This window comes from Aphelocoma coerulescens, chromosome 8, assembly GCF_041296385.1.
Source record: "Aphelocoma coerulescens isolate FSJ_1873_10779 chromosome 8, UR_Acoe_1.0, whole genome shotgun sequence".
Taxonomy (NCBI): domain Eukaryota; kingdom Metazoa; phylum Chordata; class Aves; order Passeriformes; family Corvidae; genus Aphelocoma; species Aphelocoma coerulescens.
This window is the reverse complement of record NC_091022.1, coordinates 28803807-28826958: the sequence shown is the minus strand read 5'-3', so window position 1 is coordinate 28826958 and position 23152 is coordinate 28803807. Positions and strand designations below refer to the sequence as shown.

At 46.0% G+C, this 23152-nt stretch overlaps 1 long non-coding RNA gene across 2 annotated transcripts in view; it reads right to left on the bottom strand.

Moving 5' to 3' along the window:
• LOC138114092 (uncharacterized) overlaps positions 1-22712 on the bottom strand; it is a 100766-nt gene extending 78054 nt beyond the window's left edge. Inside the window, exons 1-2 of one of the 2 annotated variants that reach the window (XR_011152486.1) lie at positions 22540-22712; positions 7567-7641 (exon numbers count right to left, since the gene is read on the bottom strand). This is a non-coding gene — a long non-coding RNA (uncharacterized lncRNA). The remainder of the gene's footprint in view (positions 1-7566; positions 7642-22539) is intronic. The other variant, XR_011152485.1, reaches the window with a different exon arrangement.
• Positions 22713-23152: the final 440 nt, after the last annotated feature.

Below are 23152 nucleotides of genomic sequence, written 5' to 3'. Positions count from 1 at the left end.
TGAAAAAAGTACTGGTGGAAGAAGAAATACCAACAAATCAAAAGTGGCAGAGGATAAAAGGCGGATTTCAGAGAGGCCTGAACAAGAAAGCTCCTATGGAAGGGCAGAGAGAGCACAGCCATCCATGAGCTCACAGGAACTTTTTCCCCAGCAAGGGAGGACTTGAAGAGCCAAATAAGTCCATGAAATTCACACAGGGACTTCAGGGATGGAAGAAATATTACCTGAAGAGACAAATTCCCCCATCAAGACCACAAAAGCCCTTAAAATTATCACATGAGTTGGTTCAGACTCTCTGGCAGGATTTCTGCAGAGCAGCAGGAGCCTCGGTGTGGAGATCTGATAAATCACAAGCCACTGCTGTGCTGCTGATGCAAAGAAAAGAGATCCATCAGGGACCAGTCAGAATCTGTCCAGGACAGATTTGTGTTGAGACTGATGTGATGCTGGGACTGTCTGACCGAGACTGGACCTTGGCAATGACCTCTGGAGGGTGTTGGAGAGAGGGAAGCTGCCAGGAATTGTGCTCTTGATGGAGATTTCCTGGGGGGAAATTGGAGAAATCATTCTACTGTCTTGGTGGAGCCCATTTATTCCAGCATGGACTTCCTCAGGAGTTGCTGTTTCTGCCCTGCTTTTGGTTAAGCACTGCAAAAGTGCTGCCTAAGTCATGGCAAAGCTTTAAACTGAGTGATCACCACTGACTCACTCTAAGTAACACCGTGGCTTCCAATATCAAAAAGGATGTAGAGCTGGAGGAGTCAGAGTTTGCAGGGCTCAGTGACTGCTGTGACCAAGGGCGTTGGAATTTCTATTAGGAAACACAAAAAAATGCTGTCAAATCTACCTCCCTGCTGATGAGGAAGGTCTCCTCCCTGTCCCACATGGATACCTTAATGTGGCATCATCAGGGGAGTCTTACCAAGTGTGCAAAAAGGAGTGCAAAAGCAACAGAGGAGCGTCTTGGAGGCTGGGGAGAGAAGAGGTAAAGTGAGAACTGTCAAAATTAACCCAGCTGGAAGTTTCAATGAGGAAAACAGTCTCAGATGTTTTCCAGCCACAAACATGGAGAGGGAAAAAGTGGTGCAGTAAAAATGGAGCAGAAACCGGAGACCTGAGGGTTGCTCCAAGCCTATCACCTCTCCCCAGTGCTCAGCAAAGGGCTGCTGCAGAGCCTGCGGTGGAAAATGAGGAGAGGATGTGGAAAGGATGGAGCTGAGAGGGAGTTACAGCCAGAGCATCACATGGGGGAGTCTAGAGGGATGGGGAAATCTCCCTCCTGGGGTTGGAAAGGCATTTGAGAATCTGCAAGTCAGGAGTGTGAATTTGTAACCCCTGAATGTGCAGTAACTGCATTTAGGGAATGGAGCAAGGAGAAAAGGACAGCTTAGGCACTGTCAGGTCACTGAATCTGATTTGACAGCAAGGCAAGCCTTCAAAAGCACTTTTTCAAGAAAAATTAAGACACTGCGAATCAGGCTTTTCTTCCATTCCTGTTTCTTTCAAGAAATGGGTCCCAGCTTTTTTCTGGCAGGACATGAGTCATTCTGACCACCCTCAGTGAAAGCCTGTCCTATCTGGATGGAAAGAAGAAAGCCCCTGGCACACAGAGGTTTCTTTCCTGGGCATTCTCTGGGTAACACTCTTCGAGCCTGAGCTGCCATTCATTTTTGCCAAATGACTAATTATGACTTGCAAAATTCACTACTATGTTTTTCATCACAGCTGCTCTGGGAATATGTTTTTGGCACTCAAAGCACGGCTACCATCATGACAAAACCGATTATGCTGGTTAAAAAAAAAAAACAAACCAGGCCAAAAAGATATAAGGTTATTGTCGGGGTAAAGGCAGGGGAATTATTGAGATGAGCTGTCTACAAAATAGCTTAAGAGAGTTGATTTCTTATTATGACATCATGGGTTAGGCTGGCTCAATTATGATGAGTGATAATCATGACAAAAACTGCTCCTTGGGAGATGAAAACTGAGGGGAGGAATTAACGGGGGGTTGAGGACAAAAAAAAGAAATGAAGTTAAGTCATCTTTGGTACATATTAAGCCAATGGAAATTGGTTTAATTTACAGTGTGTGAGTGGAGTAGCAGGAAAAGGAACCCCACAAAAGCATAACAAAGATTATGTATGGTGTGCATCTATATAGTCAGGCACCCTGAGGGAGGATTAGGGCTCAAAGGGGTCCTGGCAGTGCAAAGAACCCAGAAAAGGTGAATCTGCCTGGTCCCTTTAGGATTGGAACTTCATCCTCGAGTCTTATCCTCATTACATAGCAGTTCCCAGAAATCCACCTAATATCCCTATAAAACTGAAGGATTTTTATACCTCCTTAAGTGTTCAGAATCACATAGTCCTGGTTGTCAGAAATCTGTCCTTTTTCTCCTGAATTTCCTTATTGTAAAGTTATACCTGGACATCAAGTGACCTCCTGACTCTGTCCTTAGGATGCTGCAGGACTGTAACATCCTCACCACTTCCCTTTTGCTTGGATAACCAAGTCAGCATCTCCCAGTTCCTTCACATCTCCTGGCCCTTCCTTTCCCTTCCCTGGGGCTCTGCGGGCTGCTGAGCATAATCCAGGTGGGAAACCTGACCCCTGGAGGCTCCCTCTGCCCTGGAATTAGGGGGCAGCTGGGTGCTGAGAAACCACCTCTGAGAAAAGGACTAAAAAACAAATAAAACCCTGCGAGAGCCAAGGAAAACTGGAAGTAAGGAGACAATTTGTGTAAACTTTAAATTGAGCAAGCTTCATGGAGGAGGCTCGGGTTACATTTTGCGGGCAGGGAGAGGCAAACTCCAGCACAGCAGCGGCGGCTTCAAGGCAGAATGGACACGGTTCTGTCCTCGCTGCCTCTGTGCCACCCTCCACCACATGGAAAAGGCAGGCAAATGGATCCTTTCAGGTTTGCTGTATGCTAAAATGAAGGGAAAAAAGCGCCAGAACATCTGAGTTTTGCCTGTCAATCCTGGGCTGTTGGAAACAACCGAGTGTTTGTGACGGGCACAGCAGCACAGGCAGGCAAGGAGCAGCCTGCCCACTCTTGGCAAAGCCTCCAATGTGGGAGCTCCAGTTTTACCTGGGGGTTGCACACGAAAGGAAAACACATTTTTGGGTCTTGCAGGACATTTTTTGCCCGAGCATAGGTGGAGGGCTAAGGCACAGCTCCCCTGCAGACCACCCACCACCTCCTCACAGCCAGCACTTGTTCTCCTGCTGGTGTCTTCGGGACACCCCGGCGTGGCCAGGGACCAAGAGCAATTTGGAAGCTAAAAAAACATAAACAGCTGCAGATTTAGAAAACAAGAGGGAGAGATTTCTGTGATAGAGCTGTCGCTTCAAAGAGTGAGACATAACTATAAAGTCAAAATGGAAAACCTGTCTGGCCCGGGAGCATGGAAAATGCGCTGAGGGCAGGAGTTATGCAATGTGGCAAGATGTTTATCTGTTCTGGGCTTTTTTTAATCTTTTTTTTCCCCTGAAATTGAAGATGAGAGTTAGAAAATGGGCTGCTGGGGGTGAGACACTTCAGTTTCTCAGGGAACAGGGACACTTCAGTTCTTTGGCTGACATTTGAAAAGCGTGGCACGGCGATGATGACACTGGGGACAGTTTTAAAGAATCCTCTGGTTTGCTCCCCTCTGACTACTTTCAAGGAAGATTCAGATGACACAGAGGTGAGGGAAAAGGGGATAGACTCTCTCCCACACAACAACTCCTTGATATCAGCTCCTTGATACCAATACTAACAGAGTCAGGGCTCGATTCAGGAACAGAATCTGGGCCACACTTGGCGTCATCAGAAACCTCTCCTGTCTCCACACTCAGCAGCACCTCAGAAATGCCTTTCCTAGGAGTTTAAAACCAAACCCAAATGCTGCTGCCTGTCCAAATCCAGAGGAGATGACAGCCGAGAGCTTCGGGAAGGAAAGTCGGGAAAAGTTCACAAGAAACGCTTGTGGGTGGTAGAGTGATGTAACCCTTTAGGTAGCTCCCAGCATTTTGAGGTCAGCCATCCATTAATTTTCCATTAAAAACCTGGCAATCTGCATGTGAGCATTGCAACATCCGATTTCTAGATGCCAGAGAGGGTGTGTACCCACGGGCTGCCCCTGCACCCTGCTCCCCTGGGTGCACAGGAGCTGCTTGGGACTTCCAGAGCCAGCAGCCACTCATTCCTGGGAGAAATGAGTCAACACTCAGACCAGAGACACATTCCAGCGTCCAGGAAAACAACTGAAACCTTGAGTGGTCTTGCAACACCCAGCCACTCAACAGAGTGAAGCAACTGCTCACATGAGCTGCTCTGCAGCTCACTTAAGCCAAACTGCAGTGCCCAAGAGTAGCCAGCACCAGAGTTTGCTCCTCCGTGGTTTATGGATACCCACACCCAGGATAACGTGGTGCTGGGTGGATACCAGTGACCTCTCTCAGCCCACCTGCTCAGTGTGGGCAGTGGGCTGTGTGCTGGGCACCCGTAAAATGCAGAAAGAGCCCTCCCGGGCTGCTGTGTGGGCAGAGAGAGGGAGTGCAATCTTCTCTTTGCAGGGATGCAAAACTGCTGCCCTGGGAGGAGGAACCACCTCCTCATCCTCCATCCCGTGTACACCAGAACAGCAGCAACAGGAGATTTGCATTCCTGGCACTTCAACAGTTACATTAGATTTGGCTGGGTTTTTTTCCTTTCTCTTGCCTGCCTGAAAAATGTTTATGGTCTAAGGAAAAGATTAAAAAAAAAAAAAATCCAACAAAACCTAGCAAAAGTGAGTATATTTTTTTGGTACCAAAGGGGGGGAGGGGGGTAAAAAAAATTTTTAAGGCAAAACTTTTTTAGTTACAGTGGTACATTTATATTGCAGAAAAAGTGGTGAAAAACAAACATTTCAGAGGTAAAAGCAGCTCAGCCCTAGCAGGTGCTTTATGATGTTAACAGAGCCAAGTGAGGAAAACATCTCTCCTTTACAGATGCAATTATCTGTTTGAACTGAAAACACAGACTCTGGAGAAAAAACAGCGAAACGCTTGACTTCCAAAATATTTAACTTATTGAGAGCATTTGACCAGTAGGAGGGAGCAAAGCAGGGACAAAACCACTGGTGTGGTGCTTCCAAATGTACATATACTATTCACGCTTTTCATAGCTGAGTGGTTAACAACAAAGACAATCACATTCTTGCTACAGCTGATTAAACAGTTGATCCCACGGACCCCAGGCTTCTCAGACGCGGTTGTTTGCTGTAAGCAGAACCAGCAAAACAAAAACAAGGCTAAAGCAGAGATGTTCATCTGCTGTGGCTCGGGTTCAGGACAGCAACCCCAGCCAGAGTCCTGCATAAATATGAAACATGTCCTGTTTACACTAAAATTAATGCAATTTAGCCAGAATTTTGTAGGGTTGGGAACGTGGAGGTGTGGTTACATTTTGTAGCTGAACTGGGATCTGAGTTGTGCCTCTCCTGCTATCATCAAAGAGCTGAAGTTGCCAGGTCCTATGCACAGGACTCCTGGATCCCTGTTTTGTTTACGGGTTAACGTCCCAGTATTCAATCCATGTTTTCTTGGCTGTACATAGAGTGTCCCACCAGCCCAGCTGGGCAACTTCAGATGATGTCTTAAGCACGCAAACAGCTCTCCATTTGGAAAAGCTTTGATTCCCGTTGAGCCTGTGAATAAACACATCACCCAAGAGTCCATTCCCCACCTACAGCTGCTCTCATGGGGCTTCTTGAGTTATGTTACATGGAATATCTGACTTGCAGAGAAATAAGTCTCATTGAACTTAAATGATCTGTCCTTTCAGCAGGCACACACTCATCCCTTGCTACATACCACAAATTCCTCTCAAAATTATTTCACATCCAGCTTTGTTTTGCATTTTTGGAAGCACTTCCAAATGTTGTCTCCTTAATGTGCCTCTGCAAGAAACAATTGCATTTGTATTGGCAATCCTTTGTTTTAAGATATTACTAAATCTCCAGTCCTTTCCCTGTGGAATGACAAGTTGGATAAATAAGAAATCTGGCTTCTCACCACTTTTTTGCAAAAGAGGAAAAAAATGTACTTTACTATGTGGCATAAGAGACAGTATTTCCACATAGCAGCAACCCTCTCTCTGGAAAAAAAAAATCCTGCAAGCCTTTCCCATTTTAGCCCAAGCAGAGTATTTGCTCCAAAACAAAAATGCTCATAATGTTCTAGAACTGAGTCCACATTTGATATTCAATATTCATTAATTACTTTTGCCCCTCTATCATTTTTATTACAGCAGATCTGAGACCTGAACCCAGCTGACATTTTTTGTACCTCCTCAGTGGTGTAAGGACTGTTAAAAAACCCATTTCCCTTATGGATAAAGGAGCTGCAATCCTGAAAAGCTTACAATATGAAAAAAAAAACAGGAGAAGCAGTGAGGGAGAGTTGTGACAACCACAGAGCTGGAAACTTGGAGAACAATACCAAAAACAATGTCCCCTTGCAGGAAGCATGTGGAATTTGGAGAAGACCATAACAAGCACAAGCCTAATATATCTCCTATTTTATACATATATATATTTGAAAGCCATGCTTTAATCTTGAAAGAAATGTCATGTTTCATTTTTTGGTGTGTGTGGTGAGGGAACTTTAGCAAGGGTGAAGGGGTTTGTTCTTGAATCAGTATTCTCTAAACAGAGATTGAGTTGGTCCTTCCAAGGCTTGGCCTTAATCCTGAGAGAGGAGACTGTTCTACAAGTCATAGTCACCCACCACCCAGGGCCATGATCTGTAGGGTCTTGAGTCCTGGGGTTTGTGATTACTGGAGCATTTCCATAGTTAAATGCCTCTGAAGCTGCAACTCCGTTTTATATTTAGTTAATGGAAACAACTGGAAAGGTTCCCATTGACTCCCAAGGGCCATGCCTCAAAACATAAAGTATTAATGGAATAAACCACCCTGTTAAATCACCAGAAGTCATGGACAGACTCATTCCTTGCCCCTAAGCCCCTGTCCAGATGACACAACTTCTCTGTAAGGGAGGAGCAAGAGGAGCTAATCCAGGGACTAAAGACTAGGCTGCTGAAACTCAAATTTCGCACTACCTCCAAACACCTCTGGATGTGGGAAGAGGGAAAATCGGAGCATGGTCCCCAGGGTCAGACCAGAATGAGCCACCCTGATCCTGTGACAGCCCTACAGCAGCCAAATCCTTCCCTACGTATCCCAGAGGGTTCTGGCTACATAGGTACTAAGGAATGTGCAGGCAAGAAAAGGCTGCCACGGCTCATTAGAGGGAGAGGATGAGAGTGAAAAAATAGAATCAGAGCATCATTTAGTTTGGAAAAGACCTCTGAGATCATCGAGTCCAACCGTTAGCCCAGCACTGCCAAGTCCACCACTAACCCATGTCCCCAAGTGCCACATCCACACGTCTTTAAAATGAGCTTGCTCTGGAAAAGCTGGATTTTGCTGCCTGGGATACATCTCCATACACTCAGCCCAGCTTGGAGCTAGAGAGCCCTGCAGCTCTTGGAACCTTCTGCTGCAACTTTCCATCCAAAAGCTCCACGTGGACTCACTTGTAAATGGCAAGAGATCAGAGAACTTCCCGTCGTCATCACTTATTCACGAAAAGTTTGGAAAAATCTTGCTTTCTGCAAGAAGTAAAAAGGAAAGGGATCAGATCTTGAGGGAGGGGGAAAATAAAATGTTTATAGTGTGCATTACCTAAAAAAATAATTCATATGATGAATCTTTATCTTAAAAGTCCTGGACTAAAAACAAATAAATGAATCATTGAAATTATTGTGGAAACAGGCATGTTTCGTGTTATTTATGTGTTTAATGTTCCTTTTAGGGTTAGGTTTTTTCCTTCCTATAAAAAAGAGGCAGTTTTCTTAGCATTGCTGTGAATACCAATGTCAAATTCTATTTCACCGGTGCTCAGTGATGCATGAACATCCCAAAGGCAGAATTTTAAAAACACTAAAACCATTTGTTAAAGAGCAACTAGACAAATGGAGCCGTTTTCTTTTCCTGCAAGCTTTAGAAAGACAGGTCAAAATATGGTTCCACATGGAGAGTGCCTGAGGAATATTTTCATTGACTTCACCTGAACTTTGGATCAGACCCACAAAAGTATCTTTCTGTTGGCAATCGGTCTTTGTGAACAAAACTATTGATAAGATTATAAGAAACCATAGCATTTATTAAATGGCATGGGGGTTTCCAACCAGACAATGTGGTACATTCTGGTTATCCTCCAGAGACCTTGAAGTTGCCACTTGAGGTGGGGGATGCTTTTTGCAGCAACAGAGCAGCAGTGACGGGATTCCAGGAGGCTCTTACACAAAGCCAGACGTTCTCCTGCTTCTTTTTTTTTTTTAGGGAAGGAAGAAGTGAAGGGAAGCCTGCTATGAAAACAAAAGGAACTGTCTCAAGTCCAATCATGTCTTTTGAGAACATCTGGTTTTCTTTCACCAAGACAGCAACCCCATCTTTGTTGGTTCCTTCAAGGTTACCTGATCCAGTTGTTCCAGGGATGTCCCTCTTCCCTTTTCTGATGTGATATTTCTAGCCTCATCCTTGTATATTAGTTATCAAAGCAGGAATTGTCTTCCTTGATACACACCTTCTCACCTCTTTTCCTTTATTTCTTTTCCTTTTCACTCCATGTGACATACCAAGGGTACAGTACCATCTACACCCGTGCCTCACCTGACCTCCAGCCCAGCGAGGGACTCACAGATAGGCCTGATTTTAAGCACACCCTTAGCACATGTGGTCTAATGGGTGCATTTCATGAGTTTAAAATTACATATATTTTGGACCAGTGCTGACTCAGGGGGTATATTCTGTATTTATGTTGTAGCTTCAAATTCTTCATAATTACATCGCTCCTCCTGCTCTCTTCAAATATTTCCATCTTTCCTCTCTGTCAGGAAAAGTCTCTCTTTTCACAGTCTGTTCACAGTTTGTTTATGATAACACAATGTCCGTGGTGTTTCCCTTGGCAGCAGGCCTTGGACTGAAATTATTTAATGATCTGATCATTAATTGATGATTACGGTTTGTGGTTGCGTGCACTTGGTGTCCCATGGAATATGAACCCAATGGAGCAGAAGGTGTCCATCCTTTCCCAGGATTAGGAGCCCAAATCTAAGGACTGAAGGACAAGCTCATTTCCCTCTGCTGCCATGATCCACCCCTGATGTTCCTCCAAGGAATACCTGAAAGGATTTAGCAGGATTTTCCCTCAGCCAGTCACCACAGGCTACATCTTTCCCACAGAGTTATTAGAAGAATTTTTAGTCCTTTTACTACATTTTTTTTAATCTATGCTTTGTATTTTTTTTTTTAATGAGGCAACAGCAGGTTTTCAAAAATGCATTTCATAGAGAAAGGAAAAATCAGTGGTAGAAGTGTTTTAGGAAGTGGAGGTGATGGCTTACTGATTCTTTTCCATGTAGCAGGAAGACATGTGCTTCTAAAGAAAATCGAAATAGAGATGAAAAAAAAAAGCTTCAAGAAAATCCTAAAAAGAAAATAAATGAAATAAAATAAAATAAAAATCCCAGTCTCCTCAGTTAGGTAAACGAGGGAAATGAATGCCATCTGGACTGCAGCAGGTATTGGACTGCTTGGATTTTCCACAAGAGGAAAAGAAATTCACTTTTCTCCCCCTCTGTGTCCCCACTTTTCATCTGTCTTAATTTGGTCACATTATTTTGTCAGACATCTGCCCAGCTCCAAGTCAAATAACCTCCCTCCTTCTGCCTTCTGCAGGATACAACAGATGCAAGCCAGGGAATACCGAGTGTGGATCTGAGCACTCCTGGCACCTGGGATAGATAAACCCGAGTTTAAGCCTGGCTCAGTTCAGGTTCGTAGGCTGCCCCTTTAAAAACTTGCTGAAATGCTTTGAGTAGCTGAAATTAGCCTTGTAAATACCCTGCTGCCATGCCCAAAAAAAGCCATGGAACCTTGATTCCCACTGAAATATTGAAGCATTTTGTTATTTTCTTATGCTGCTGCTGCTGCCTTTCGAAGAGCAGGTGGCCTGAGCACAGATTAGTTAAACAAACACACGGAAAGGAAGAGTTATTCTGGCAGAGGGGGAGAATGGGAGCCAATATTTCTTCCTGCTCAAGTCCAAAGTGTGTGCCTGTGAACCCACAGGCAAAGTGTGCACAGGAATTTGTCACTGTTTTGTGTGTTACGTGGTGACAGGGATTTACCAGCTCGAGGGGAAAGTAAAAACAAAACCCCCTTCAGGGGCAAAGGCTGGCTAAAACACCAGAACAAATTCTGTCTTTCCCTCGGGAAGATCCTTGTGGAGACAAGAAAAAAATAGAAATGAAAATGAAAAGAAGAGGAAATGAAAAGGAAAAGAAGAGGAAAGAAGGGGAAAGAAGGGGAAAGAAGAGAAAAGAAGAGAAAGAGAAAGAGGAAGGGAAGGGAAGGGAAGGGAAGGGAAGGGAAGGGAAGGGAAGGGAAGGGAAGGGAAGGGAAGGGAAGGGAAGGGAAGGGAAGGGAAGGGAAGGGAAGGGAAGGGAAGGGAAGGGAAGGGAAGGGAAGGGAAGGGAAGGGAAGGGAAGGGAAGGGAAGGGAAGGGAAGGGAAGGGAAGGGAAGGGAAGGGAAGGGAAGGGAAGGGAAGGGAAGGGAAGGGAAGGGAAGGGAAGGGAAGATGAAATGAAATATGAAATGAAATGAAATGAAATGAAATGAAATGAAATGAAATGAAATCACAGGCATCTGGCAAGCAACAACAGCTGAAGACACAAAGTCACTGTCAGGTGGGAGGGAGATGCCAAATAGATATATTTTGATGAGAAAAAATGGAAGAAATAGGTGTTAGGGGGGCTGAGGGGAGAATCAGTGTTCAAAACAGGACGATCCACTGCCTAAAGCACATAGCATGAGTTAGCAAGTGCTAAGGGCTAAGGATTTGAATTTCTTTTAAAGGAGCAAAGGATTTCGTGCAGTTTCTTGGGTCTTTTGGGGGGGGGGGGAGGGTGGGAAAGGAAAGGAAACAGGGAAAAAGGGGAGAAATAGGTAGTAAAAACATCATGAGAAATATCACAGTAGCGAGGAGAGAAGGCAGCTGAAAAAGTCAAGGGTAACTGAAGAAGCACATGAAGCATGACCTTGAAATGAGACTGATGAAGTGAGCTTTTTGGGTTGAGTGCTGGCTGGAAAAGGGGGCTTGGACCAGTGCCCAAGGAAACTGCCTCCTGCTATTTAATTCCTAATGAGTTCAGGGAACAAGGATTTTGCCCAGGCTTTGAAATAAACAGGATTGTGTTAAAGAAATACTTAAAACCATCATTAATATCTACTTCTAGTGAAAACAAGCCCTGAGACGCCACATCCTGGCTAATCATTTGGGTCCAAAAGGTAACATCAGATGAATTTCAGAGCTATTTAAAATTCTGTAGGGCCAAACACTTCTAGGTGTTTATGCCTGTACTGGGGGTCTTCAGAAGAGAAGGGTAATTTCTAATAAATTATTACATTAATTAATACTGTAGGACTTCAGCATTTTAGTTTCTTACTTTTCCTTCCTTCCTGTGCCAATTTTTCCATCCCTATAATCGTCCTTCCTGTTTATGCAGTTCCATATGCACAGTGGCTACTAAAAGTCAGCTGCTAAAACTGTTTACTGCAAATATTTACACTGTGGCCATTAGTGAAATCTGTGTCTCTGAATGGATGATGGATGGCAGAGGGTCTGATCCGAGAGACACTGTGGGATAAACAGGGCAAAGTCATGTGTGTAGTCTGGGAATGCTGCTTCCCACTCCCTGGAAGGCAGAAAGGGAAGTCATGTGCTTGGGACATTTGCTCTGAAAAACACTGAGAAGCACAAGGTTGTTTGCTGATGTCCGTGATCCGTTTTGCATGCCCTGGAGAAAAGGGGTCTGGGCTGCCAGTGGGCATCCAGCAGCTCCTGGGTGAGCCATGGAATCCATCACCTTCTGGAAAGGACAGATCCCAATCTCCCCTGTTCTTCACATTCTTTATCCTCTGTGTCCTTTCAGAAGCAACTGGTGTGGCAAAGCAGATTTTCTCTTGAGAAAGAGACGCTGAAGAAATAACACAATGAAATGCCCTCTAAACTCGGAATTATTTGGGAAGAGCAGAAATAAGCGGGGATTTGATGTCAGTTAAATATTTGCTGGAGTAACAGTTTGGGCTTTGTTAACAGGAGTTTTTCCACACGGTGCTTTCAGATCAAGCTTCAAAGAGGAGTCACCTACACAGCTCTTCCAGCCAAGCCTGACATCCTAATGGCACAAAGGAGAGAGTTGGGAAGGTGGCATTCCCTGGAAACCTCCAAATAGACAAGTCCATATATCTCAGCACAGAGACTGGCCTCATCCCATGCTTCTAATCAGAGTTGTGGGAATTATTTATACACCAGGATAGCACGTAATCCTAAAGCACGTGCTTGAGTTCCTTGTTTAAGCCCCAGCATGTGTTTAGATGCTGTTTTGCAGGGCTGGGCTCTGCTGATGACCCAGCTGATGAACGTCACAGAGCGTGTCCTACGGGGAAATAACTTGGCAGTTTACTCTGGATTTAGGGTAGGACTTGTGTGCACATGGAAAACACTGCATGACTTATGCCTGCACGACGTGAGGGTTTGGGAAATGCCTCACATGTTACTAAACCCATTCAGGTTTCTGAACTCTGCCTCCTTTGTTTTCGTTTTAATTCCTAAAAAAACGGAAAATCCACTGAGAGGTGACCAGGCTAATAATGCTCATGAGTACCTATTCTTGGGGGTTCATCCTAGAGAACATCTTTTTCTCTGATCAACAGCAGGCTGGAGAATAAAGACAGGTATGGGGCTCCTCTGAGAGCCGAGAAGCAGAGGAGCCTGGAGAAAAGGAAAAAAAACAAAAAACAAAAGGGAAAAAAAAAGAAAGAAGGAAAAAAAAAAAAAGGGGGGGGAAGGGACCTTCCTTGAAGGGAGCAGGAGCCACATTTTGGTGTTGTTCACATCCTGATTTGTACCTGATGTACAGCAACATTCCCCTTCCACGCACACACCAGCACACCTGCAACTACAACTACAAAAATCTCAGTTTTGGTGAAAACACTCTTCTCTGCCAGCTGCATATCCATAAACCTCCATTTTCCTCCTTGCTGCCCAGGTGCCCCTCTGATCAAAGGGAAAGCACTCCTTTTTTCAATACAGCCTTTCTTTTGGCAGAAGCACCTTCCTTCCCACACCAGAAGTAATCTCTGTGCAGGTATTTTTCCATTTGTAGCTCAACCTTCTTTGTGGGAAAGTTTCTTTTTCTCAGCCCAATTAGCCACTGCTGCAAATGGTCTCTAAATGGCAGCCAGGGTGGGATTAGTCATTCCCAAGTGGGAAAGGTTGCTCCACGTGGCACCTGCCAAGCTCCACACAGCCTTTTGCTGCACTTTACAGGAGATGGATGGAGCTGATGGTAGCATCTTTGATTTCTCTCTGGAAGGTATTTTATTTCTGCTGGCACTCCCAGAGCTCAGGCGAGGATGTGTTTGTGACACAGCTTGATGTTAGTGTGAGTTTTCCATGCTCCACCACTGCATTTTCACCTCTCCTTTCCCCACGTGTTACTCCACTCTGATCTACTACTTGTGTTTATCTTTTCCCCCCCTTTTGGCTTTATGGCAAAAAGTCATCACACAGAGCAACAGGCAGAACGATCAGAGCAGAAAACTGTCTTCTGTTCAGCAGAGAGCCCAAAAATGGGCTCAAAGCACCACAGGCACACAAATTTTATCATCTATGTCTTACCTGCCCTCCCCAGCTGCTGTTGGAGCATCACAGTAGGGAAGGAGGAGCTGCCCTTTCCCTCTGCCCCGAAACAACTAATTAAACTGAAAGCCATTAATTTCAACCCAGCAGACCCAAAGCTTGTGTCGGGAAGTGCTCTCAGGCCTGGCAGATCACCCTGACCCCGGGATGCACTCGGGGTTTAGACACAGGTATGAAGGCAAGAGCTGCGTGGGCTCCCAGGGCTTCTCCAAAGCCACTCTGCTCATCCTGGAATGTGATGGGAAATCCAAGGGCAGCGTCCCGCAGCCTCTAAACTCCTTGTGCTTCAGACCACCCCCTCAAACAAAAGCGGCAGTGGCTTACAATGAGTGCCATTGAAGAGATAACCACCTCCACTCCCTGTTACTGACTTTAGAGTGGCATTTCCTCTATCAAGAATGAGCCCCACAACAAGGTATTTGTACCTGGCTGCAAGACAAGCTTGCTTTTACCGGTGCCTGCTGCACATACCGCACCGAGGTGTTGGGAGGATTAATTACTTAGCTCATGCAGAGGACTTTGAAGATAAAATGTGCCAAGTAATTACTATGTGTTTTACTGATTTGGGCATGCACGGACCTTTTTTTTTCATTATGGTTTGTTGATTTTGTTGACTGGCAGTCCAGGACAAAGCTGCATTTCTTGCGAGGTTTCTTTTTTTAATATTATTTTTAATAGGCTTTTTAATCGCAGTATTTACTTTAGTCACCTATTAAATAGCTAATTACTTGTGATCCTGTTTAGATTTGTGTTTAGCACAGACAACAATTACATCTTTTCTCCCACAGCCACAGTTACATGCTGGGCTTGATCTATTTTTTCCCCCGTAAACGGGACTTTCTGACTGTAATAACTTATTTTCATGCTTCTGCTCCATAAGGCGGAATGAAGCTCAGTAAAGGCTCTCTGCTTTACCCACAACAAAGGGACCATAGCCAAAAGCTGTTGTATAAACATGGGGGATTGATCCTTTGTGTCATTAAAAGGTGTAAATGGGACAGCAGTGTAAACAGGAGAAACAACAGGGTAGAGAAAGAAAATGTATGCAAAATTCGGTGCTCTGCTGATTATGAAAAGGTGCCAGTGATACCGTCTTGGGAGGTCATTAGGTTTTCCTTTCAGGAGAATGAGCAGGGAGACTGGTGGCTCTCACTCATCAGAGCTTTGTGAAAAGCACTGATAGGAGCAGCAGCAGGAAGGTGCCGCAGAGGGCTCTTCATCCAGGGTGACCCAAAAAGCTCTGTGAGACCCTGCCTGGAGGAGTCCAACCACCAACCCGTGCACCTTGTACTTAAACTTCCATTTCCACTTCCACAAACGCCCAGCTAAAGAGAAAGCCCTCATTAGGCAGAATTTGGCAGATCACTTCTATTCTACTTCCTCACCACTTCAGGCCAGCTCTCAGCTCCTGTGCAGCACTCAGGCATTTGAGAAAAGGTCAAGCCTAGCCAGAAACAGCCACCAGCAACCACCACATAGGAAAGGTCTCCTTTCTTGTACACCTTAACCTCCTTTTGCTGCTGCAGGGGGATTTCTAAACTCAGCAGCTTAGATCAGATTACTTTTTTTTGCCTGTCCTTAGTCCCAGCCTCTGACAGGTCACCCAGTCAGAGGACTGAAGGACTGAAGACCTTCCCAAGAGCAGTAAGTGAACATTAGACCTCTTTTTGACAAGATAACCTGCCCTGTGTATGTGTGGAGTCTCTGCCCAGCTCCTCTCCCCAGCCTGAGCAGGCAAAGCCTCTCTCTGCCCCAGAAGATGCTTTTTCCAGCACATCTCCTTCAAGTTATAACCCAGAATAGTTCTAGCAGATGGAAACTCTGAGTTTGCCTCCCTGTGATGCCATCCAGAGGCCACACAGCTCCTAGGGGGGATCCTGCCACAGGCACAAAGGGAGCTGGCGCCTTACAGCCTCTCCACTGGGATCTGAGGGCTCATTCAGCCCTGCCTCTGTATTTACTTTTCACAGGTTTTATGGCAGAGGCTGTGCATTGCAACAAGCCTTTCCCCCCACCCCCTCAGGAATTCACAGCAGGTGCAGGATTGTGGAGGATACCTGCAGGAAAAAGTCAGGCTCCAGGGAAGAAACCCTCCAACCCTGCCTGTCCTGCTGTCTCCAACTGAGCTCAAGGCAATCCTGCTAATTACTGGATACACTAAAAGTCTTTACAAGCACAGGAGCCCCTCCAGGAATCCTGCAGTCAGGTTTAGCAGTGCCACGCATCCCAAAGCTTTCAGGGCAGGCAAGCTTCAGGGATATCATGTTTTTCCAGGCACGGTACTGAAAGTAATAGGCAAACAACTGTCTCATTGTTTAGAGCATCCCTAAATATTGCCAGTAAAGATCTGGTGAACTTTCCACAGTCTGCGGCTTTTGAGATTTTTCCACCGGGGTGATTTATTTCATCAAAACAGCTCTTGGGCCACCAGCTGTTAAAGCACTTGTGGAAAGGGCCAGCTCCATTCTCATTCCTCACTGCAGGTTTCCCTTAATAGAATCAAACTGGATAATAAGTGCTAATGCTGTAGTACAGTTCTCTGTACTTTGACCTAAATTCTCCTCCAGCTCCCGAGGGGCTGGGCACAGGGGGAATGCTGCAGTATTTCCTCCAGTGCATGGACAGGCAGGATTAACCCACACAGGCAATCCTCATCCCTGTGTTTTGGAAAACTTTGAAGTCTAGGCTCTGCTTTATCAGATCAGTGCAAAATCCTATCCAGTATCTCTGATCCCAAACTGTTTGTGGTCTGTATAACATCCAAACCCTGCTTGGTCCCAGAGCCCATTCTCCAGAATGACCTTTCCCTGCTGTGTGCAGCCAGTTCAGAAAGTCACAGCTGGCTTTTTTTAAATAAAAAGATAAGACATGGCACAGTTTTCTAAGTTTGGTAACTGCACTGCCAGCTTGAGCACGCGATAAGAAAGCAAATATCTCTATGACTAATTAATATCACTGAGGGAGAGGGTGTTGTTTTGTTGGGTTTTTTTCCCCAGGAGACTATCTAGAAAAATCAGATTGGTGTAAACATCACGAGTGTATTTCGGTCAGATCCATTTGGCGGGTCAGGTTCCAGTGCAATTGTTCATTTAATTACTCTCATTGCTGTGGAACACCAGCTGAAGTTTTAGATACGTGAACCACACGTGCTTCTCCAGGACATGCACAGAGCTGTGACAAAAACCAACTCACACAAGCTGTGTGGAGCAGAGCAAGGTAGCTCAGGAATGGGATCTGGGATGGAAGGAGGTGACTTTATTCCTCCCACTCCTAATCCCAGCAAAGGCACGTGTTGTTGCCCAAGGAATTGGACCAAATTACTTCTCAAGTAGAAATGGGCATCCTTAGGCATCGGGGTTGAGGCTCCAGGTTGTGGAGCAGGGTGAGTTTACAACCACTGTAAGGCATTCCCACACTTCCTCCTCCCAGCTCAGGGACAGCAGGAGTGGCAGCACTCCCGACGCTGACCTCCCACATGGCTCAGCCTCCAGAGGAGTTCTGGCAGCCAAGGGAAGGAAGGAAGGAATGTAGACTCTTCCAGTCACCAAGTTAATGGGTTTCAATGTGTAATTAGTGTCATTCTTGAAAACCCACGTCTTGTCACCACTCTAAATGTATTTAGCTTCTGTTTCCTCATTATTTTGGGATCTCATTTTTCCGCTAGATTAAGGAGATGCTTTTGTTTTCCCCCCCAAAAAACCTCTCCCATGTGGGTGTTCATAGATAATTAAGAGATGATTGGAAACCTCTTGGCCTGCTCTTTGCATTAAACATTTGCCTGAGGAAGGAAAAATATCCACTATGCCGTTTGGAAGTTTGACAAAATCCGATGTATTGAGCAGAGACTAACAATTCCCTGATTTGTATCTCATCCTGGGTACCACAGTTCTTTGGGACTACTTATGCATAGCAATCATGAAATGAATTAAAGACTAGTTTTCCTATATTTCCATAGTAATTCTTTGGGATTTCAGGCTGCCCTGAAAAGCCAAGAGTCGTACACTCCAAGGGAGCTGGTTTAGGAGATTAGTCAGGGAGAGCAGGGCTGCTCCCTAAAGGAAAAGCCAGGAAAACCAAGCAGCAGCCCAGGAACAGGGCAAAAGGCAGGCAATCCTGCCATGCAGCTCAGGCTGGGCTGAGCTCAAGTGGGGACCTCTTGCTATCATTATTAGGGAAAAACAGGTGCCTTGAGATGTGAAGTCATCTTTGAGTTAGCTGGTGGAAAGGAACTATCTCCTCTCTTCACTTTCTCTGTCCCTATCAGAGAAAACCCATTGCAACTGATGTAGTGAGAAAACATGACCTGATGTCTCTGACTCTAATCAAAACATGTGATTTTTTTTTTTACCACCACTGGCATGTCAGGGTACATGTCCTCCTGCAGCCAAGACATTATTCCTGTGCCTCTAGGCACTTCCACCCCAGCCAGAATGTGCAGCAGCACATGAGGCTTCAGGCACAGCACAGCTGGGCAAGCTGAGGAAAAGGGCTCAACTCCACAAATACAGAGTTCTAGAGTTACACACTACATGTGTAGTGTGTATCCCATTTTAGTTTTGATTCGATTTTTATTTGCAAGCCAGCAAAAATGCAATGTCCTGCAGAGGGACACACTCTCTCCTGCCTTGAGACAGATAGAAAGACCTAGGAAATGCCACAGAAATAAACTCCACAAGAAAATGCAAGAATTGAGCAGTTCAGCTTTCAAGAGTCAGATAATGGCAAACAGAAGGTTGAACTTTTCCCCTCGTGTGCATATGCATCATGATTCATTGCATACTCCTCTTGTGCTATTCCTCAGCTATTGCAGCATGCCATAATTTGTCTCCAGAGGCAAACAGTAGTTTGCAGAGCTGCATACTTGTCTCTGCGCGGCGGGGCAAGGCTGAGTTCACAGCACATGCCCAAGGCACTGCACACCACGGCAAGCGTGCTGGCGTCAGGAGAAGCACAAGAGCAGGGCTGCTCCCTAAAGGAAAAGCCAGGAAAACCAAGCAGCAGCACAGGAACAGGGCAAAGGGCAGGCAAGCTGGTGATGCAGCTCAGGCTGGGCTGAGCTCAAGCGGGGACCATCAAAAGTCCAAGGTGAGGCAGATCAGGGAATTCACAGAATGGGTCAGGTTGGAAGGGACCCTAATGGGTCATCTGATCCCACCTTCCTGCTCAAGCAGGGTCATCCCAGAGCACATAGCACAGGATTGTGTGCAGACTGCTCTGGAATATCTCCTCTGAGGGGGGCTCCACACCCTCTCTGGGCAATCTGTTCCAGTGCTCGGTCACTGCACAACAAAGAAGTTCTTCCTCATGTTCAGGTGGAACTTCCAGTTCTGCCCATTCCTCTTGTCCTATTGCTCAGCACCACGGAGCAGAGCCTGGTCCATCCTCCTGGCACCCTCTTTTCAGATACTGATAGACAGGGATAAGATCAAGGTCTGCAAGTGCCCTCAGGGCCCCCAGCTGGGTCATGGGCCTCCCTGAGATGTGGCTGCTCTGAAACAATTCCCTGGGGTCCAAGAGAAGTTGCAGTTCAAAGGTGGCTGCATTATACTGGACCAAGTGGCCTCCCCATGGCTAAGCCAAAAGCTGCCCCACGCACTCAACCATGCAGGATTTGGCCTTGTGAGGTGAGAAGTAGTGGCAGGTTTGAGTCACTTTTGGCAGCAACACGTGTGGAGCTCATCATCCCCAAAGCACAGATCAGGAAAAGCTCTGCTAGAAAAGGAGCCTGAAATCATGGCTTTGTGTCCACGTATCCACATCACCGCATCTCCCCAGCCAGTTTGGACCAGTGGAGTCTGGCAGGCTGGTATTGCAAATACCTCTGAAAAACATCCCTGAGCTGCCTTCTGAAAGGAGTCCAAGCCCAGTGCTGGTGCTGCTGAAGTCAGCATAACCCTGAGCTCAGGCAAGAGCGCTGCCCGGGGAGCCTGCCTGCGCTCTGGACACGCTTCCCAGCGCTGCACGCTGAGTAATCAGCTATTCCCATGCAGATGAGCCCTGGGAGATGAGCAGCAACAGCCAGTGGGACCCGGAGTTCTGGGAAGCGCAGACCTCTGCTTTCCCAAATATCTCACCGCGGGAGTGATGCCGCTCGAACCTTGCGAGTAATAAAAACTAATGGGAACCAGATGCTGCTGTACCTTAGATTAGAATCTGTGTTTAGATTTCCAAGATAATTTTTATCTCTGATACTTTGGCTAATGTAAGGCTGATATGATAAATGGATTTTGTGCGGAGTCTGAGAAGAGCGCGCCTGCTTCGGAACGCAACCTGATCCGGAGTTGTCTCCGGCAGGGAGACAGAGAAAAGAAACAGAGCTGGCCTGGATGAGGGTCAGGATGGAGGCTGTGTTACATGTACCAGGTCAAACAACCCCGGACTGGTGCTGGAGAGGGAGGAGCCACATCTCCCCTCCCACCTTCCCTGAGCAGGTTGTGAAGGACCATCCCACAGGGCTCCTTGGAAGACAAGGGAGCTGTGCAGCCTCCCCAGCCCGTGTCTCAGAATCTTCAAATCCTAAAGGGGGTGAGCTCAAACACCCAGTACACTGGCTTAAATCGCTCACTAGTGGAGAGAAGAGGGTACCACACTCCAAAAATCCGTATTTCCACTGGCCCATAGTACCAGGATGAGGTATAGACCTCCCTGTGCATCCTCATCCTCCTTAGCTCAGCTGAACCCTGTTTTCTGAAATCCATTTTCCCGTAAGTCATCTTCCAATATCCCCTGTCCCCATCACCTCTCCTGAGGCCAGGCACAGCTGTGACTTCTTTTTCACTGTCCCCTTGAAGCAATGGCCACAAAGAGTCCATACAGCCTTGTCTTGGTCTGCAGCAACAGGGCCGATGGCAAACTCACATGGCAAAAAAAAAATATGGGGGGAAACAGTGAGAGAGATTTTATTTTTTTGAGATTATTTTTTCATTATTATTTTCCAGCCTGAAAACTCTTGGCAGAGTAAAACTCATCAGTTCCTTCTAGCATTGTAAGCAGAGATTATGTAATATTTACAGTGATATTAATGCAATCAATCAGCGTCAGCAAGTGGACATGTGGGAGCCAGCTATACACACGAGAGAAAAGTGGGGAAAAGGGAAGCACAAAGGGGTCCCTGTGATGGCCAGGGAAAGATGCCAAATAATTTCACTGCTTTCCAAACTAATATGTTACAAAATAACCCAATCAGCTTTGGCCCAGTTCATTAAAAATAATTGACTTGACTGCTTAGTGACTTCCCAGCAGACTGGAGATGCCCATGAGCACCCAGGCATTACCATAAACACCTTTCCTCCTCCCACTGGAAGGGAAAGACTTTGCCCAGCCCTGCTCCAGCTCAGGTCCAAATGATGTCAAAGGAGCCCTTGTTGGACCTTGAGCTGGTGGGAATGGTGAAAGAGTCATGGATCAAGAGCCCACACTGAACAGAAGGGCTTGGCTACTGCTCCATCCACTTCCAACAAAAAGCCAGTGCCTGAAAGAGCAGGCCTTGCAAGGTGTTGGCCTTGCAGCATCAGGCAAGGGACTTTGTAACTCTGAAAGCCCCACAGACAGCAACTTCTGCTGCTTTGTCTTCTGATCCTTTTTCCTTTTTTCAGGTGGAAATACAAAGAGGGAATTGTTGCCAGAACTTGATTTCTGCCTTGGCATTGGAGCAATTTTTAGCAGCAGCGAAGAGGCGTTGTTTTGCTGTACAAGGGTGGCAAGTGGGACCTGCAGATGATTTGAGAAAGGCTTCAAACCCAACCCAGCCAGCTCCCAGGTAGGCTGCAAAGGGCTTGGCAGTTGGCTCCCGAGGAGCTGGGAATGTGCTCTGGTCCCTGTCTCCCAGGGTGGAAACACTGCAGGCATTTCTAAACTGTGTCTTGGAATAAGCCTTTCCTAAATAACTGCTACTAATGTTTGCACCCCAGCCTACAGTTTGGCAGAGGCCAGTCTTGGGATTCAGGTCTTGATGGTGATTCTTTGATGGGCTGCCTGAAAACAGAGGCTGGACAAAATTAAGGCATCATTCAGGACTGTCTCATATTCAGGTGATGCTGGAATGAGGGATCCCTGCTGCTCTGGCTACTGGGCCACTCTCACTGGGAGAAATAGGCAAATCAGTTTAGAAGAAACTCAGGTCACATCCTCATAAACCCATGAATCCTTCCTTCAAAGGAGGCAGGAAGGGATGAATTATCTTGTTTTCCTAATTTTAAAATGTTATGTAACTGCTGAGATACTGGGTCAGATGGTTCTCACATCCCAGTAGAAGATCTGATCTCTGACTTCTGCTGGACCACGGAAGAGTTTCATAGCCAAATATGACTAATCTGAGAAATTCAGGTGTGCTCTGGAGGAGTCACTGCCTGTTGATGTGTTTGCTGAACTGAATTACTGCAGCTTACAGAACCTACTCTTGCCTGCTACCTAAAGGACAAAACCTGCATTTCTTTAGAAATGTGTCACTTGAGCAACTGAGGCAAGGACCCTAATAAAATTAAGAAAAACTTAAAGATGCGATGGAAAAAAACTAATGAAATGATGGAATGGCCTGAAACATTACAACATTTTCTTCAGAGGAATTCAGTTTAACTTCTCGAGTAAGAAATTCCGGGTATGCTTCATTTGGAGAGAGGACATTCTACATATTTTAAAACCCATCAAATGCAGTAAAATAACAGGATAGAGACCATTTTTCCCATGTTCCTGACTGTTATGCTACCCCAGACCCAGAGGCCAAAGTCAAAGCAGACTTACTCAAGGCAGGTTTCTTTCTCTCTGTTGACCTCCTGCCAGGAGCCACCTGAGGAAATTCCCACACCTCCAGAAAGATTCACTGGCACCCACTTGGTTGAAAGGGAAGGGACAGCCGAGTGGCAGAGCACTGCTAAGCTCCCAACCCCAGTGCAGATGGAGACAAGGCCAGGGATGATGACTCCTGGAACGCTGGTTTTGAGGAGGGCAATTGGCCTGGCTGTGATTGAGGAATGCCCGTTCTCCAGAGGAGGATCAGCACGTGGGCAGCAGTGAATTTTTCAAGAGCAGCCCTCCCCTCCAGTTTGTTTGGCAGTAAGAGCCACTTGTCTCCAAACAGGCACTCAGCATGTGATCATTTTGGGCCTCTTCCCATTTAGGAGTATGACTCTTGGGGAAAGCTTGACATCAGATTATGCCCTTCTCAGAGAGTACAAAACTCTGTCTCAGGCCAAGTTTTGTGCATTTCTGACTCCTGAGCCATGCTCTCACTTCATCTCTGTCCCAATGAGTCTATTTTGGGCTGAATTCCTAGTGACATGAGCAAAAATTCCTAGAAAAAGACCCTTGTGCACAGATGGAAGAGCAAAGTCTTTTAACCACAACCACAAACCAC